Source organism: Scyliorhinus canicula, chromosome 18 (assembly GCF_902713615.1).
Source record: "Scyliorhinus canicula chromosome 18, sScyCan1.1, whole genome shotgun sequence".
Classification (NCBI taxonomy): Eukaryota; Metazoa; Chordata; class Chondrichthyes; order Carcharhiniformes; family Scyliorhinidae; genus Scyliorhinus; species Scyliorhinus canicula.
Genome location: NC_052163.1, coordinates 59416737 through 59432550, shown reverse-complemented (window position 1 = coordinate 59432550; position 15814 = coordinate 59416737). Strand labels below are relative to the sequence as shown.

The window sequence follows — 15814 nt, the reverse complement described above, 5'->3', positions numbered from 1 at the left end:
TGTAGATGTCTGATATCTTCCCCCCTCCGACCCAGACCCCCGAGAGCACCCTATCACTCGCCCCCTTACTGGGGAGCAGGGGGAACCCCTCCACCTGCCGCCTAGCAAATGCCTTCACTTGTAAATATCTGAACATGTTTCCCGGGGGGAGCTCAAACTTCTCCTCCAGCCCTCCCAGGCTCGCAAACCTCCCCTCTATAAACAGGTCCTTCAACTGCCGTATGCCCACCCTGTACCAGCTCTGAAATCCCCCGTCGATGTTCCCCGGGATGAATCTATGGTTCCCTCTTATTGGCGCCGCCAACAGACCTCCCATTTCCCCCCTGTGTCGCCTCCACTGCCCCCATATCTTGAGGGTGGCCGCCACCACCGGGCTCGTGGTGTACCTCGTGGGGGGGAGCGGCCATGGTGCCGTTACTAGGGCCCCCAGGCTTGTGTTGCCACAGGACGCCCTCTCCATTCGTTTCCAAGCTGCCCCCTCCCCTTCCATCATCCACTTGCGCACCATTGACACATTTGCCGCCCAGTAATACCCCGAGAGATTGGGTAGTGCCAGCCCTCCACTGTCCCTACTCCGCTCCAAAAAGACCCTTCTCACCCTTGGGGTGCCATGCGCCCACACGTAGCTCATGATGCTACTCGTCACCTTTTTGAAGAAGGCCCTAGGGAGGAAGATGGGCAAGCACTGAAATAAAAACAAGAACCTTGGGAGGACCGTCATTTTGATTGACTGCACCCTCCCCGCCAGCGACAACGGTACCATGTCCCACCTCTTAAATTCCTCCTCCATCTGTTCCACCAGCCTGGAAAAGTTCAACTTGTGGAGGGTCCCCCAGTTCCTTGCCACCTGCACCCCTAAGTACCTAAAGCTCTTTCCTGCTCGCTTGAAGGGGAGTCTCCCAATACCCTCTCCCTGATCCCCCGGGTGTATCACAAAAACCTCGCTTTTGCCCAAATTTAGTTTGTACCCCGAAAAGTCCCCAAACTCTGCTAATAGTTCCATTATCTCCGGCATTCCCCCTTCTGGGTCTGCCACGTACAGCAGTAGATCATCCGCATACAGCGATACTCGATGTTCCTCCCCTCCCCTAGTCAGTCCTCTCCACCCCCCTGAACCCCTCAGTGCCATCGCCAATGGTTCAATCGCCAGTGCGAAAAGTAGGGGGGATAGGGGACATCCCTGCCTGGTCCCTCGGTGGAGCCCGAAATACTCCGACCTCCTCCCGTTTGTCACTACACTCGCCGTCGGGGCCGAGTAGAGCAACTTCACCCACTTAATAAACCCTTCCCCAAACCCAAACCGATCCAACGTCTCCCACAGGTACTCCCACTCCACCCTATCGAATGCCTTCTCCGCGTCCAGCGCTACCACTATCTCAGCCTCCCCCTCCACTGCCGGCATCATAATTACATTCAGCAATCTCCGCACGTTCGTGTTGAGCTGCCGCCCCTTCACGAACCCTGTCTGGTCCTCATGGATTACCCCTGGCACACAATCCTCTATTCTAGCTGCCAGGATCTTTGCCAGCAACTTGGCATCCACGTTCAGAAGCGAGATAGGCCTGTAGGACCCGCACTGCACGGGGTCTTTATCCCGCTTCAATATCAGGGAGATCAGAGCCTGCGACATTGTCGGGGGCAGAACCCCCCCCTCTCGCGCCTCATTAAAGGCTCGTACCAGTACCGGTCCCACCAAGTCCACATTTTTCTTGTAGAATTCCACCGGGAACCCATCTGGCCCCGGCGCCTTCCCCGCTTGCATCTGACCTATTCCCTTGACTAGCTCCTCTAGCCCTATTGGCGCCCCCAGCCCCTCCTGGACCCTTGGGAACCTCAATTTGTTTAGGAAGTCCTCCATTCCCCCTCTCCTCGTCGGCGGCTCAGACCGATACAACTCCTTGTAAAAATCCCTGAAGACCCCATTCACTTCTTGCCCCTTCTGCACTACCTTCCCGCCCCTCTCCTTCACTCCCCCAATCTCCCTAGCCGCATCTCGTTTGCGAAGCTGGTGTGCCAGCATCCTGCTCGCCTTTTCCCCATACTCATAGACCTCGCCCTGTGCCCTTCTCCACTGCGTCTCTGCCTTCCTGGTGGTCAGCAGGTCGAACTTGACCTGCAGGCTGCGCCGTTCTCCCAGCAGCCCCTCCTCTGGTGCCTCCGCATATCTCCTATCCACTTCCAATAGCTCCCCCACCAGCCTCTCCCTCTCCTGCCTCTCCTTTCTTTCTCTGTGCGCCCTTATGGAGATCAGCTCTCCCCTGATCACTGCCTTCAGGGCCTCCCAGACCATCCCCACCTGCACCTCACCCGTGTCATTCAAGTCCAGATAGCTCTCAATGCTCTTCCGGACCCTTTTACACACCTCGTCGTCCGCTAACAGCCCCACATCCAGCCGCCACAGCGGGCGCTGGTCCCGCGCCTCCCCCATTTCCACATCCACCCATGTGGTGCATGATCAGAGATCGCAATGGCCGAGTACTCAGCTTCCCGTACCCTCGGGATCAGCCCCCTGCTCAACACGAAGAAATCGATTCTGGAGTACACTCTATGGACGTGGGAGAAAAAGGAATACTCCCTCGCCCTCGGCCTACCAAACCTCCATGGGTCTACTCCTCCCATCTGCTCCATGTACCCCCTCAGCACTTCTGCCGCTGCCGGCCTCCTATTGGTCCTTGAGCCCGATCTGTCTAGCCCGGGGTCCAGCACTGTGTTAAAGTCCCCCCCCATGATCAAGCCCCCTGCCTCCAGTCCCGGAATGAGGCCCAATAGGCGCCTCATAAAACCCGCGTCATCCCAGTTCGGGGCAAATACGTTGACCATCACCACTTTCTCCCCCTGCAGCTTACCCTTCACCATCACATACCTACCCTCCTTATCCGCCACCACCTCCTCCGCCACGAACGACACCCTCTTTCCCACCAGGATCGCCACCCCCCGGTTCTTTGCGTCCAATCCAGAGTGGAACACCTGTCCCACCCACCCCCTTCTCAGGCGAACCTGGTCCACTACCTTCAAATGGGTCTCCTGTAACATTGCTACATCAGCCTTCAGTCCCTTCAGGTGTGAGAATACCCTTGATCTCTTGACCGGCCCATTCAGCCCCCTCACGTTCCAAGTGATCAGCCGGGTCGCGGGACGACCCGCCCCCTTCCCCTGCCGATTAGCCATGTCCTGTTCCCTGCTCGCCCCGGGTCGACCCTCCCCTTCTGACCCGCTCCCCATGGCGATGTCCCCCTCCCCCCACCTCTCCAGTCCTCCACTTCCCGTTTCTGGTCTTTTCAGCAGCAACCCGGTGTCCCTCCCTAACCCCCCCCCCCCCCCCCCCCCCCCCCCACCCAAGGCTAGGACCCCTCCTAGCCGCGATGTACCCTCCATCGTACTCCCGTAAGTCAGCTGGTTCACGCTGACCCGGCTGCTCCTGCCACACTCCGACTCCCCCCGGCTCGGTGGGGGGGGGGGGGGGGGGCTCCAGTATTACTAGAGTTAAAGAGGCTAATATCACATAGCTCACCGGCAGCAGAGGACTGGCAAGGTTTCCGCCATTCAAGCTAGGATCACTGTACCTATGAGGGTAGCAGAATTATTAGGCGGTAAGTGGGGCGAATCCTAGCCCCCAGTAACAAATCTATTACTCAAGTCCCATTAACAAGCCAGAAAGGTTGACCAGTCATTAAGAATCTTCATGATTCCTGCAGACATGCCTGCCTGAGGTATTGAATTACTGAATCTGCCATGGAAAATTGGCTTGGTTCTGATCTTGCATTGCCAGATATCACTCGACATAATGCACAGAGTAGGCTATGGACCAAGTGCTGGTAAATGGGATTAGTATAGATGGCATTTGATGGTCAGCATAGACATGATGGGCCGAATGACCTGTTTCTGTGCTATATGACTGTCCATGACTATCCACTACAGTGCTCCAATTTCATTTACCTCAGTCGCACCAAGCAGATGTCAAGCATTTCCTTTAAGGCAGAGCCAGCTGAAACCTGCCCAATGGTTTCTCCAGCAGTCAGTTTTGGTGCAGCAGTGGCTAAGTTCAGGACACAAGTTATCCACAAACTTTCTGAGCCTCAGAGTGTGCAAGGTGTATGGAGATAAAGAGGAAAATATAGACAGCCGGAGAGAGGGAGTTTTCTTTCTTTTTTTTAATAAACATTTTATTGAGGTATTTATGGTTTTATAACAATAACAGAAGAAACAGTGTACATACAAATATAAACATAGTGCGAAAGGCGTCTTCCTCCCTCACAGGTCCCACCTTTCTAACACCCTACTCTAAAGTAAACTAACCCCCCCCCCACTTCTGCTGACGGCTAATTTTCCCCAAAGAACACTAACCTTGCCATGTCAGTTAGCCAGGTCTCCGACTTCGGGGGCTTTGAGTCCCTCCAAGCTAATAATATTCGTCTACCAGGGAGGCAAAGGCCAGAATGTCTGCCTCTTTCTCCTCCTGGATTCCTGCATCTTCCGACACTGCGAAAATTGCCACCTCTGGACTCGGTGCCCCCTTGTTTTTAACACCTTGGACATGACATCCGCAAACCCCTGCCAGAATTCCCTAAGCTTCGGGCATGCCCAGAACATGTGGACATGGTTCGCTGGCCCTCCCGTACACCTTGCTCACCTGTCTTCCACCCCAAAGAACCTGCTCATCCGGGCCACTGTCATGTGAGCCCGGTGAACAACCTTAAACTGCATGAGGCTGAGCCTGGCACATGTTGTGGACGCGTTGACTTTACTCAACGCATCCGCCCAGAGATCATCCTCCATCTCTCCTCCTAACTCCTCTTCCCATTTGTCTTTCAGCTTCTCAGTCTGCGTTTCCTCTGACCCCATAAGTTCCTTGTAGATGTCCGAAACCCTCCCTTCTCCCACCCACATTCTGGAAACTACCCTGTCCTGTATCCCCCTTGGTGGTAAGAGCGGGAAGGTTGAGACCTGCCTGTGTAGGAAATCTCGTGCCTGCAGGCACCTAAATTAATTTTCACCCGTCAGTTCAAATTTCTCCTCCAACTCCCTCAGGCTTGGGAAGCTCCCCTCTATAAACAGATCTCCCTTCCTCTCGATCCCTGCTCTTTGCCATCTCTGGAACCCTACTTCTAACCTCCCCGGGGCAAACCGATGATTATTGCAGATTGGAGACCAGACCGATGCTCCCTCTTCTAGCACATGTTTCCTCCATTGCTCCCAGACTCTCAGGGCCACCACTGGGCTGGTGGAGCACCGTGCCGGTGGGAATGGCAGAGGCGCCGTTACCAATGCCCCCAAACTCGTGCCTTTACATCATACTGCCTCTACTCGCTCTGACACCGGACCACCACCCCCCCCCCCCCACCCACTTCCTAATCATGGTTATATTTTCCACCCAATAATAATTACTAAAGTTCGGCAGTGCCAGCCTGCCCTCCCCCCAGCTGCGCTCCAGCATCCGCTTTTTTACTCACAGGGTCTTACCTGCCCATACAAAGCGAGAGATCACCTTGTTGCCCCGTTTAAAGAAGGTCCATGGAATAAAGGTGGGGAGACACTGATACACAAACAGGAATCTCGAGAGAACCGTCGTTTTCACTGTCTGTACCCTCCCAGCCAGTGATAACGGGAGCATGTCCCACCTTCGGAAATCTTCCTTCATTTGGTTTAGTGGTCGGGTCACATTTAATTTATGTAGCCGTTCCCATTCCCGTGCCACCTGGATGCCTAGGTACCGAAAGCTTCCCCCTACCATTCTAAACGGCAGCTCCGACAATCGCCTCTCCTGCCCCCCTTGCCTGGATCACGAACATCTCACTTTTCCCCATGTTCAATTTATAACCCGAAAACCGGCCAAATTCCCCCAGAATCCTCAATTTCTTCCATCCCTTCTAGTGGGTCTGAAAAAATATAGGAGCAGGTCATCTGTGTAAAGCAAGACTCTGTGTTCCACCCCTCCCCGAACCAGCCCCTCCCAGTCCCTTGAGGCTCTCAACGCAATTGCCAGCGGTTCTACGGCCAGTGCAAACAGCAGTGGGGAGAGGGGGCATCCCTGCCTCGTCGCCCGGTGCAGCCTAAAATAGCCCGATGTCAACCTGTTCATCCGTACACTTGCCACGGGCGCCTGATACAGCAGCCTAACCCAGTCGATGAAGCCCCGTTCAAACCCAAACGGTCCCAGCACCTCCCACAGGTAGGTCCATTCCACCCAGTCAAATGCCTTCTCTGCGTCCATTGCGACTACTACCTCTACGGTCCTACCCTCTGGGGCATCATGATCACATTCAGCAGCCTTCTAACATTAGCCGCCAACTGCTTGCCCTTAATGAATCCCGTCTGGTCCTCCCCAATCACGTCCTGAACCTATTCTTCGATCCTAGAGGACAAGATTTTGGTGTCTACATTTAATAAGATCGGTCTGACGGACCCGTATAGCTCCAGGTTCTTATTCCGCTTCAAGATCAGTGAAATCGTGGCCTGTGACATCGTTGGGGAAGCACCCCTCGCACCCTTGCCTCATTACATGTCCTCATCAGCAGCGGCCCCAGTATCCCAGAGAACTTTTTGTAAAACTCCACTGGGTACCCGTCCGGTCCCGGGGCTTTACCCGACTGCATGGTCTTCAGCCCTTCTGCTATTTCTTCCATCCCCCAGCTGTTCTACCAGCCATTCGTCCACCTTCGGGAACCTCAGCCCTCCTAAGAATTGCCTCATCCCATCCGGCCCAGCTGGGGGTTCCGACTCATACAACCTGCTATAGAACCATTTAAACGCCTTATTAACCCTTGCTGAATCTCCGACCAGGTTCCCATCCCTGTCCCTTACTTTCCCAATCTCCCTGGCTGCCTCCCTCTTTCTGAGCTCCTGCGCAAGCATTCTGCTGGCCTTCTCTCCATATTTGTATATCGCCCCGCTCGCCTTCCCTGTAGTTAACAAGCCAAACTCCGCCAACAGCCTCTGTTGTTCCCTTAAAAGCTCTGCCTCTGGGATCTCCGCATCTCTCCTGTCAACCTGAAGTATTTCCCCTATCAGTCGATCTGTCTCTATCTACCTTCTCCCTGTGGGCCCTTATAGAGGGGAGCTGATCTCGAACCACCGCCTTCAGGGCCTCCCAGACCATTGCAGCTGAGACTTCCCCCGTATCATTAACTTCCAGATAGTTCTAGACACATTTTCTCACCCGCCCATACACCTCATCCGCTAACAGTCCGACATCCAATCTCCAGTGCCTACGCTGGCCACCCTCCTTGCTCACCTGTAGGTCCACCCAATCCGAGACCGTGATTGCTGAATACTCGGTGTCACTACCTCCGCCAGTAAAGCCCTGTTCAAGATGAAAAAGTTGATCTGTGAGTACACTTTATGCACGTGTGAGTAAAAGGAGAACTCCTTCATTCTCGGCCACCCACATCTCCATGGGTCCACACCCCCCTCTGCTCCATAAGCCCCTGTAGCTCCTTTGCCATTGCTGGCACCCTGCCTGTCCTTGACCGGTCTAGCCTTGGGTCAATGACTGTGTTGATGTCCCCCCGCCCATGACCAATTTATGCGAATCCAGGTCCCCAAAATCCTCCTCATGAACTCCACATCATCCCAATTTGGCGCGTACACATTCACGAGCACCACCAACAGCCCTGCAGCTTCCCACTAACCATGATGTAACGGCCTCCCACATCCGCAACTACTCTTCCCGCCTCGACTGACACGCGCTTATTAATCAGGATCGCCACCCCTCTAGTCTTAGAGTCCAGCCCCGATTGAAAAACCTGTCCGACCCATCCCTTCCTTAATCTAATCTGATCGGTTACCCTAAGGTGCGTCTCCTGTAACATTGCCACGTCCGCCTTCAATCCCCTCAAGCTCGCAAGCACGCGTGCCCTCTTAACCGGCCCATTTAGCCCTCTGACATTCCATGTGATCAGCCTGATTGGGGGCTTCTCCCCCCCCCCCCCCCCCCCCCCCCTGATCAGCCATCACCTTTCTTGGGCCAGTCTCCAGCCCATGCCCAATGCATCCGCAGGCCCGTCCCCGACTTCCCTCTTGTCCCCCAACAAAAGTCCCTCCCCCGTCAGCAGAACGGCTCCCCCCCCCTCGCGCCCCCCCCCCATAACAGCACGATGCAAACCGTCCCCTTCAACAAGCATAACATCTGCTCAACCCCCACTGCGTTTCCGTGAGCCAGCCCGCCCAGCTAGTATGGTATACCCCGCCCCATGATGCCAGACATTTCCCCACCTATTGGGGCAGCACGGTAGCATAGCGGTTAGCACTGTGGCTTCACAGCTCCAGGGTCCCGGGTTCGATTCCCTGCTGGGTCACTGTGTGGAGTCTGCGTGGGTTTCCTCTGGGTGCTCCAGTTTCCTCCCACAGTCCAAAGATGTGCATGTTAGGTGGATTGGCCATTCTAAATTGCCCTTTGTGTCCATAAAAAAGGTTTAGGAGGGGTTATTGGGTTAGGGGGATAGGGTTGAAATGAGGGCTTAAGTGGGTCAGTGCAGACTCGATGAGCCAAATGGCCTCCTACTGCACTGAATGTTCTATGTTCATTTTTCCCCCTCCCTCGCTCAGACTCAAGTATGCAAAAGAAAACAATCCCCGCCCATTTGACCAAAAGAAACACAAAGAAAGTTAAAAAAAAACCCACATCTAAAATTCACACCTTTAACCCCATCAGTACAAATGCAAATTTAACTCACACAAATATTCAGCAGCCCAAGAATCAATATAGAAGGCTTTACAGATAAAGTCCAAAAACAAGAACTTTTTTAACATGAACGCTGCAGCAAAGTTCAAACACCTCAGTCCACTCAATCGCCCTTTCCTTCGAGCGAATTCCATTGCTTCCTCGGGCGACTCAAAGTAAAAATGTTGCTCCTCATAAGTGACCCAAAGATGGGCTGGATACAGCAGTCCAAATTTCACTTTCTTCTTGAAAAGGGTCGACTTTATTTGGTTGAACCCTGCTCTTCTCCTGGCCACAGATCTTGGTATATACGCAGGATGCTGTTCTCCCACTTAGCGCTCTGTATCTGTCTGGCCCACTGTAAAATACATTCCTTGTCCAGGTACCTGTGGAATCTCATCACCATTGCCCTCGGGGCATTTCCTACATGCGGCTTCCTCGCGAGCGCTCTGTGAGCCCTGTCAACCTCCAAGGTCAGGATAACGTCCCCTCCCCCATTAACTTCTCAAACATGCCCGCTCTCTATGCCCCTGCATTCATTCCTTCGGATCCCTCCGGGAGACCAACGATTCTCAAGTTCTGCCAGCGGGACCTATTCTCTAGATCCTCCACCTTCTTCTGGAGCCTTTTCTGTTGGTCTCTCAGCATCCAGACCTCCACCTCCATTGCTGTTTGGTGTTCCTCCTGCTGAGTCAGTGCCTTCTCCACATTCTGGATCTCCCGATCTTGAGCACCCAGTCTATGTTCCAGCTGCTCAACTGATTCTTTTAATCGCGTCCAAGCATTCCTATTTCTGCTTGGATGAACTGCATCATTATTGCCCTCTTGTATGAACTGCATCAGCTGCTCCGTCGACCGCTGGGTCATCAAGCCAGGACTCTGGTCATCCGCCATGCTTTCTCCCACTGCAGCTTCAGCCCAGGCCTTCTCTGTTCGCCAATTTCTTCCTTTGCGAGCACTCCTGGCCGCCTCTCCATGCACTGGTGTAGGATTCCTCTTCACAATTACGTCCACCATCAATTCTCCGAGTCAAAACTGACAAAAAAATCGGGGAAAAGGTCCAAAGGTCCAATCGAGCGGGAGCCACCAAATGTGCGACCTACTCCTTCATAGCCGCCACCGGAAGTCGGGGGAGTTTTATTTCTAATGAAGTACTAAGAAACACATTGGGTCCCACCTCACAACTTTTAAGATTGTGACATCATTCAGCCAATGTGTCTTTGCTTTATGAATATCTCTATGCTTTCCATAAACCTTACAGCAGTGATCTTTGACTAAACACCTGTAAATGACAGTGTGATGAATGCAGGAATTTCAGATTATATTTTTAAAAAATAATTTTTATTCAAAAATAAATTAACACCCATCATCAACATTGAACAATTATATACGCCCCTTCAAAACAAAACGAAGAGACGAACCAACCCCCCCCCCCCCCCCCCCCCCCCCTCCCCAGTTGCTGCTGCTGCTGGCCATCTCCTAACGCTCTGCCAGGAAATCTAGGAACGGTTGCCACCGCCTGAAGAACCCCTGCACCAATCCCCTTAAGGCAAATTTCACCCTCTCCAATTTAATAAACCCCGCCATATCGTTGATCCAGGATCCAGCTTGGGGGCCTCGCATCCCTCCACTGAAGAAGAATCCTCCGCCGGGCTACCAGGGACGCAAAGACCAGAATACCGGCCTCTTTCGCCTCCTGCACTCCCGGCTCCTCTACAACCCCAAATATTGCGAGCCCCCAGCCCGGCCTGACCCTGGATCCTACCACCCTCGACACCGTCCTCGCTACGCCCTTCCAAAAGTCCTCCAACGCTGGACATGCCCACAACATATGGGTGTGATTTGCTAGGCTCCCTGAGCACCTAACACACCTGTCCTCACCCCCAAAAAACAGGCTCATCCTTGTTACCAGTCATGTGTGCCCTATGCAGCACTTTAAATTGTATGAGGCTGAGCCTCGCGCAAGAGGAGGAGGTGTTCACCCTCCCGAGGGCATCCGCCCACGTCCCCTCCTCGATCTCCTCACCCAACTCCTCCTCCCACTTACCCTTCAACTCCTCCACCGAGGCCTCCTCCTCCTGCATCACCTGGTACGTTGCCGAGATCCTCCCCTCTCCAACCCACACCCCCGAGAGCACCCTGTCCTGGACCGTGCGCGGCGGCAATAGTGGGAACTCCACCACTTGCCGCCTGACAAACACCCTTACCCGCATATACCTGAAGGTGTTCCCGGGGGGAGCCCGAACTTCTCCTCCAGCTCACCCAGGCTTGCGAACTTCCCATTCACAAACAGGTCCTCCATCCTCCTAATACCTGCCCTGTGCCAACTCAAGAACCCTCCGTCTATTCTCCCTGGGACAAACCAGTGGTTCCCCCGTATCGGGGACCACACCGAGGCCCCCACCTCCCCCCTATGTCGTCTCCATTGCCCCTAAATTTTGAGGGTAGCTGCCACCACCGGGCTCGTGGTATACCTCGTGGGAGGAAGCGGCAGCGGCGCCATCACCAGCGCCTCCAGGACGCCATCTCCAGCCTCTTCCATGCTGCCCCCCCCCCATCACCCACTTGCGCACCATCGCCACGTTGGCGGCTCAGTAATATCCACAGAGGTTGGGCAACGCCAGCCCACCCCATCCCTACTTCGCTCCGGGAACTCCCTTCTCACCCTCGGGGTCCCCTGCGCCCACACAAACCCCGTAATGCTCCTATTAACCCGCCTGAAGAACGCCTTCGGGATAAGGATCGGGAGGCACTGGAACAGGAACAGCAATCTTGGGAGCACAGTCATCTTGACTGACTGCACCCTACCCGCCAAGGACAGCGGCAGTGCATCCCACCTCTTAAACTCCTCTTCCATTCCACCAGCCTCGTAAAGTTGAGTCTATGCATGGCCCCCCAGCTCCTAGCCACCTGGACCCCCAAATACCTGAAGCTCTTCTCTGCCCTTTTTAGTGAGAGCTCACCAATCCCCCTCTCCTGGTCCCCTGGGTGAACCACGAACAACTCGCTCTTCCCCATGTTGAGCTTGTACCCTGAGAAATCCCAAAACTCCTTGAGAATCCTTCGGCATCCCCCGCACCGGGTCCGCCACATACAACAACAGGTCATCCGCATAGAGCGACACCCGGAGTTCCTCCCCACCACGCACCAGCCCCCTCCAGTTCTTCGACTCCCTCAACGCCATGACCAGAGGTTTAATCGCCAGCGCAAAGAGCAGGAGGGACAGGGGACATCCCTGCCTCGTCCCTCGGTGTAGCCGAAAATACTCCGACCTCCTCCTATTCGTGGCCAACTCGCGGAATTTCAGATTCATGGTATTGGGTGCAGTAAGGGTTAAAAGTCTCGGTTACAGTAGGTTTGACTGCTGCAGTCATGCTTTGGAATAAATCCTAGTTTGAAAGGCAAGTATATTTTGCAAACCATTCTGGATTGAAGCACTGCTAAGGGCAAACTTCATCTCCACATGTGCAGGGCTGAGCGTAATGGAACTAAAGGTGGTGCACAGGGCACACCTAACCAGGGTGAGAATGAGCGGGTTCGTCCTGGAGGTGGAGGACAAATGTGACGGTGCCAGGGAGGCCCAGCAAACCACACCCACATGTATTGGTCTTGCCCCAGACTCGCCGGGTACTGGATGCCCTCCTTAGAGGTTTGGGGTTTGGGGGAAAGGGTGGAGCCTTGTCCTCTAGTGGCCATCTTCAGGGTATCAGAACAGCTAGAGCTTTGCATGGTGAAAGGGGCTGATGCCCTGGCCTTTGCCTCCCTGATCATCCACCGAGGACTTCTGCTCATCTGCCGATCGGCAGCACCGCCCAAGGCTGCAGACTGGTTGTCCAACCTGGCAGAATTTCTCAAGTGAGAGAAAATAAAATATGCCATCAGAAGATTGGAGGAAGGCTTTATCAACTTGTTCCAGGACCTGTTTGCAACCAGCGCCCAGTAAAGTAGGGAGGGAGGGCACAAAGTAAGGAAGAGAAGGGAGGATAAGAGCAGTGACGGGGGCAGGAAGGGAGGGGCGCAGTAAGGGGAAGCACCAAAGGGAAACACAGGCAGGTGGAAGAGGAGAAAGCCGCAATGATCGCAGGGCAACAAAAGAAAGAGCATCCAGAAACATGCCCTTTTCTCCTATCCCGGCATGACTAAGTGCCAGGAGACATCCAGGGCAGGGGGGGGGGGGGGGGGGGGGGGAGGCCACACAACAGTAATGGCCGACTGCTGCAGGCACCCAAACCGGGGACTCCTCTCCCCCCCCCCCCAACTATATAAAAGCTCCCTCTTGGGGAAGCACCGATCGAGTGAGCAGACCGCGGGTCTTGCCGGTCTGACCCAGCAAGCACTCAGCAGCATTTTCTTTGTAAATTACCTTTGACTGGACCTTTGAAGTTATGACTGTAGCTAGCACACCTTGTATGACGAGCTCCAAGTATCGAGTAGCTACATCCTCTGTAAAAGAGCTAAAACTACCGTTGCTGTAAATTCCTGTGGATACATGTTTTGTTTTGTTGTGTAACGTATGATGTGAAATGGCAAATCTTCTAGTAAAAAATATTTTAAAAATCATTTGGGAGCCAGGGATGCAATTAAAAGATCGTAAAAAACTTGGGATAATGGAGTTTTGTTTTGATTAAGGAGATTCCCTGTGGAGTAAATTAGATTTCAGCTTGGTAAGATGATGTCATTACTGAGTGGAGCTCAGGCATCAGGCATTCTGTAAGAAAAGTAGGTCAGTGCAGTTCTGCTCTGAATGAAGCTGTGTCCAGAGGTCAAACAGTTTTGCTTTCAGTTAAAAGAGATTAACAGTCTTTAAAGCAGTGCAGACTTGTTTCGTCTGAGAACAAGGGAGACCTGAAACAAGCTGAGTAGCATCTTCTGAAGACATACAGCTAGAGTACTTGCAAGGGTCTGACAAGAGTCAGATCTTGTGTTTAAAGCTGTGTCAAAGGATCCCTCTTTCTCAAAGAACATCTCTGTAAAGCAAGTATTCCTACGTCCCATTGGTAGTTAACAGTGGATTTGGACTTCTGGTGGCAGCCATTGAGGAGGAGGTCGCACATTCGATAGCACCCGCTTGGAATGGACTTTCGGACCTTTTTTCCCGATTTTTCTTGGACTTTATGGGATAGATCGGTGAAGTGGACAATATTAAGAAGGATTCCCCCTCCGATGTATGGCTAATTGGACTAGAAGTGGCCGTGTGAAAAGACTCAGCCCTGATAGAGTGGAACAGTCGGAGCTGGTACCACGGCGCAGCATGGCGGAGGGTCAGGACTAGGGAGCGGTGGCTCAGTGGTCTAAGGAGCAACAGATGAAGTTCTTTAAGGACTGTTTCGCTGAGCTGAAAAAGGAAACATTGGGCCCGATCAAGGCATTGGTTGATCAAATGGTATTGAATCAGGCGGCCCAAGGGAAAGCGATACAAGAGATTGAGCTGAAGTTGTCCAGCCAGGAGGACTATCTAACCGTGCTGGAGCACAGGGTGGCGGTGTTAGACGATCGCCACAAGAGAATGCAGGAGAAGCTGGAGGACCTGGAGAACAGGTCCAGGAAGCAGAGAGAGAGGGGGGAGAGAGAGGGGGGAGAGAGAGGGGGGAGAGAGAGGGGGGGGGGGAGAGGGGGGAGGAGAGAGAGGGGGGGAGAGAGAGGGGGGGGGGGGGGGGGTTGGGTGGCTGGCAGCCAGAATTACCTGTAACAATTTTTTTTTTTTTTTTGCACTGAGTGCTGAGCTTGGGGCATTTGAGTGCTACAGTGAGAGTTTGGTGACTGAGGGAGTATAAGGGTTATTTAAAGTCTAGTATTTCTTTTATTTAGTTAATTAACTTAAAAGTTGCTGTTTGGTCTATAAGAAGGTGAATTTTGAATCAGCTTTAAACAAGGTTCTACTTGGACTTACTTGCAGCTGGAGCTTGTTAATTAGTTAATTGCATTAGGCCAGTTTTTAGAAGCTAGAGTCACAGTATAAATAGGGGCTAGATACAGTGCAGACTTTGTTTGCACTGAGTGCTGAGCTTGTGGCATTTGAGTGCTACAGTGAGAGTTTGGTGACTGAGGGAGTATAAGGGTTATTTAAAGTCTAGTATTTCTTTTATTTAGTTAATTAACTTAAAAGTTGCTGTTTGGTCTATAAGAAGGTGAATTTTGAATCAGCTTTAAACAAGGTTCTACTTGGACTTACTTGCAGCTGGAGCTTGTTAATTAGTTAATTGCATTAGGCCAGTTTTTAGAAGCTAGAGTCACAGTATAAATAGGGGCTAGATACAGTGCAGACTTTGTTTGCACTGAGTGCTGAGCTTGTGGCATTTGAGTGCTACAGTGAGAGTTTGGTGACTGAGGGAGTATAAGGGTTATTTAAAGTCTAGTATTTCTTTTATTTAGTTAATTAACTTAAAAGTTGCTGTTTGGTCTATAAGAAGGTGAATTTTGAATCAGCTTTAAACAAGGTTCTACTTGGACTTACTTGCAGCTGGAGCTTGTTAATTAGTTAATTGCATTAGGCCAGTTTTTAGAAGCTAGAGTCACAGTATAAATAGGGGCTAGATACAGTGCAGACTTTGTTTGCACTGAGTGCTGAGCTTGTGGCATTTGAGTGCTACAGTGAGAGTTTGGTGACTGAGGGAGTATAAGGGTTATTTAAAGTCTAGTATTTCTTTTATTTAGTTAATTAACTTAAAAGTTGCTGTTTGGTCTATAAGAAGGTGAATTTTGAATCAGCTTTAAACAAGGTTCTACTTGGACTTACTTGCAGCTGGAGCTTGTTAATTAGTTAATTGCATTAGGCCAGTTTTTAGAAGCTAGAGTCACAGTATAAATAGGGGCTAGATACAGTGCAGACTTTGTTTGCACTGAGTGCTGAGCTTGTGGCATTTGAGTGCTACAGTGAGAGTTTGGTGACTGAGGGAGTATAAGGGTTATTTAAAGTCTAGTATTTCTTTTATTTAGTTAATTAACTTAAAAGTTGCTGTTTGGTCTATAAGAAGGTGAATTTTGAATCAGCTTTAAACAAGGTTCTACTTGGACTTACTTGCAGCTGGAGCTTGTTAATTAGTTAATTGCATTAGGCCAGTTTTTAGAAGCTAGAGTCACAGTATAAATAGGGGCTAGATACAGTGCAGACTTTGTTTGCACTGAGTGCTGAGCTTGTGGCATTTGAGTGCTACA

The 15814-nt window shown here is 52.1% G+C and overlaps 1 protein-coding gene across 4 annotated transcripts in view; it reads left to right on the top strand.

Moving 5' to 3' along the window:
* Positions 1-15814, top strand: part of LOC119953216 (protein phosphatase 1 regulatory subunit 7-like) — a 214192-nt gene that overhangs the window by 159283 nt on the left and 39095 nt on the right. The window lies entirely within an intron of this gene.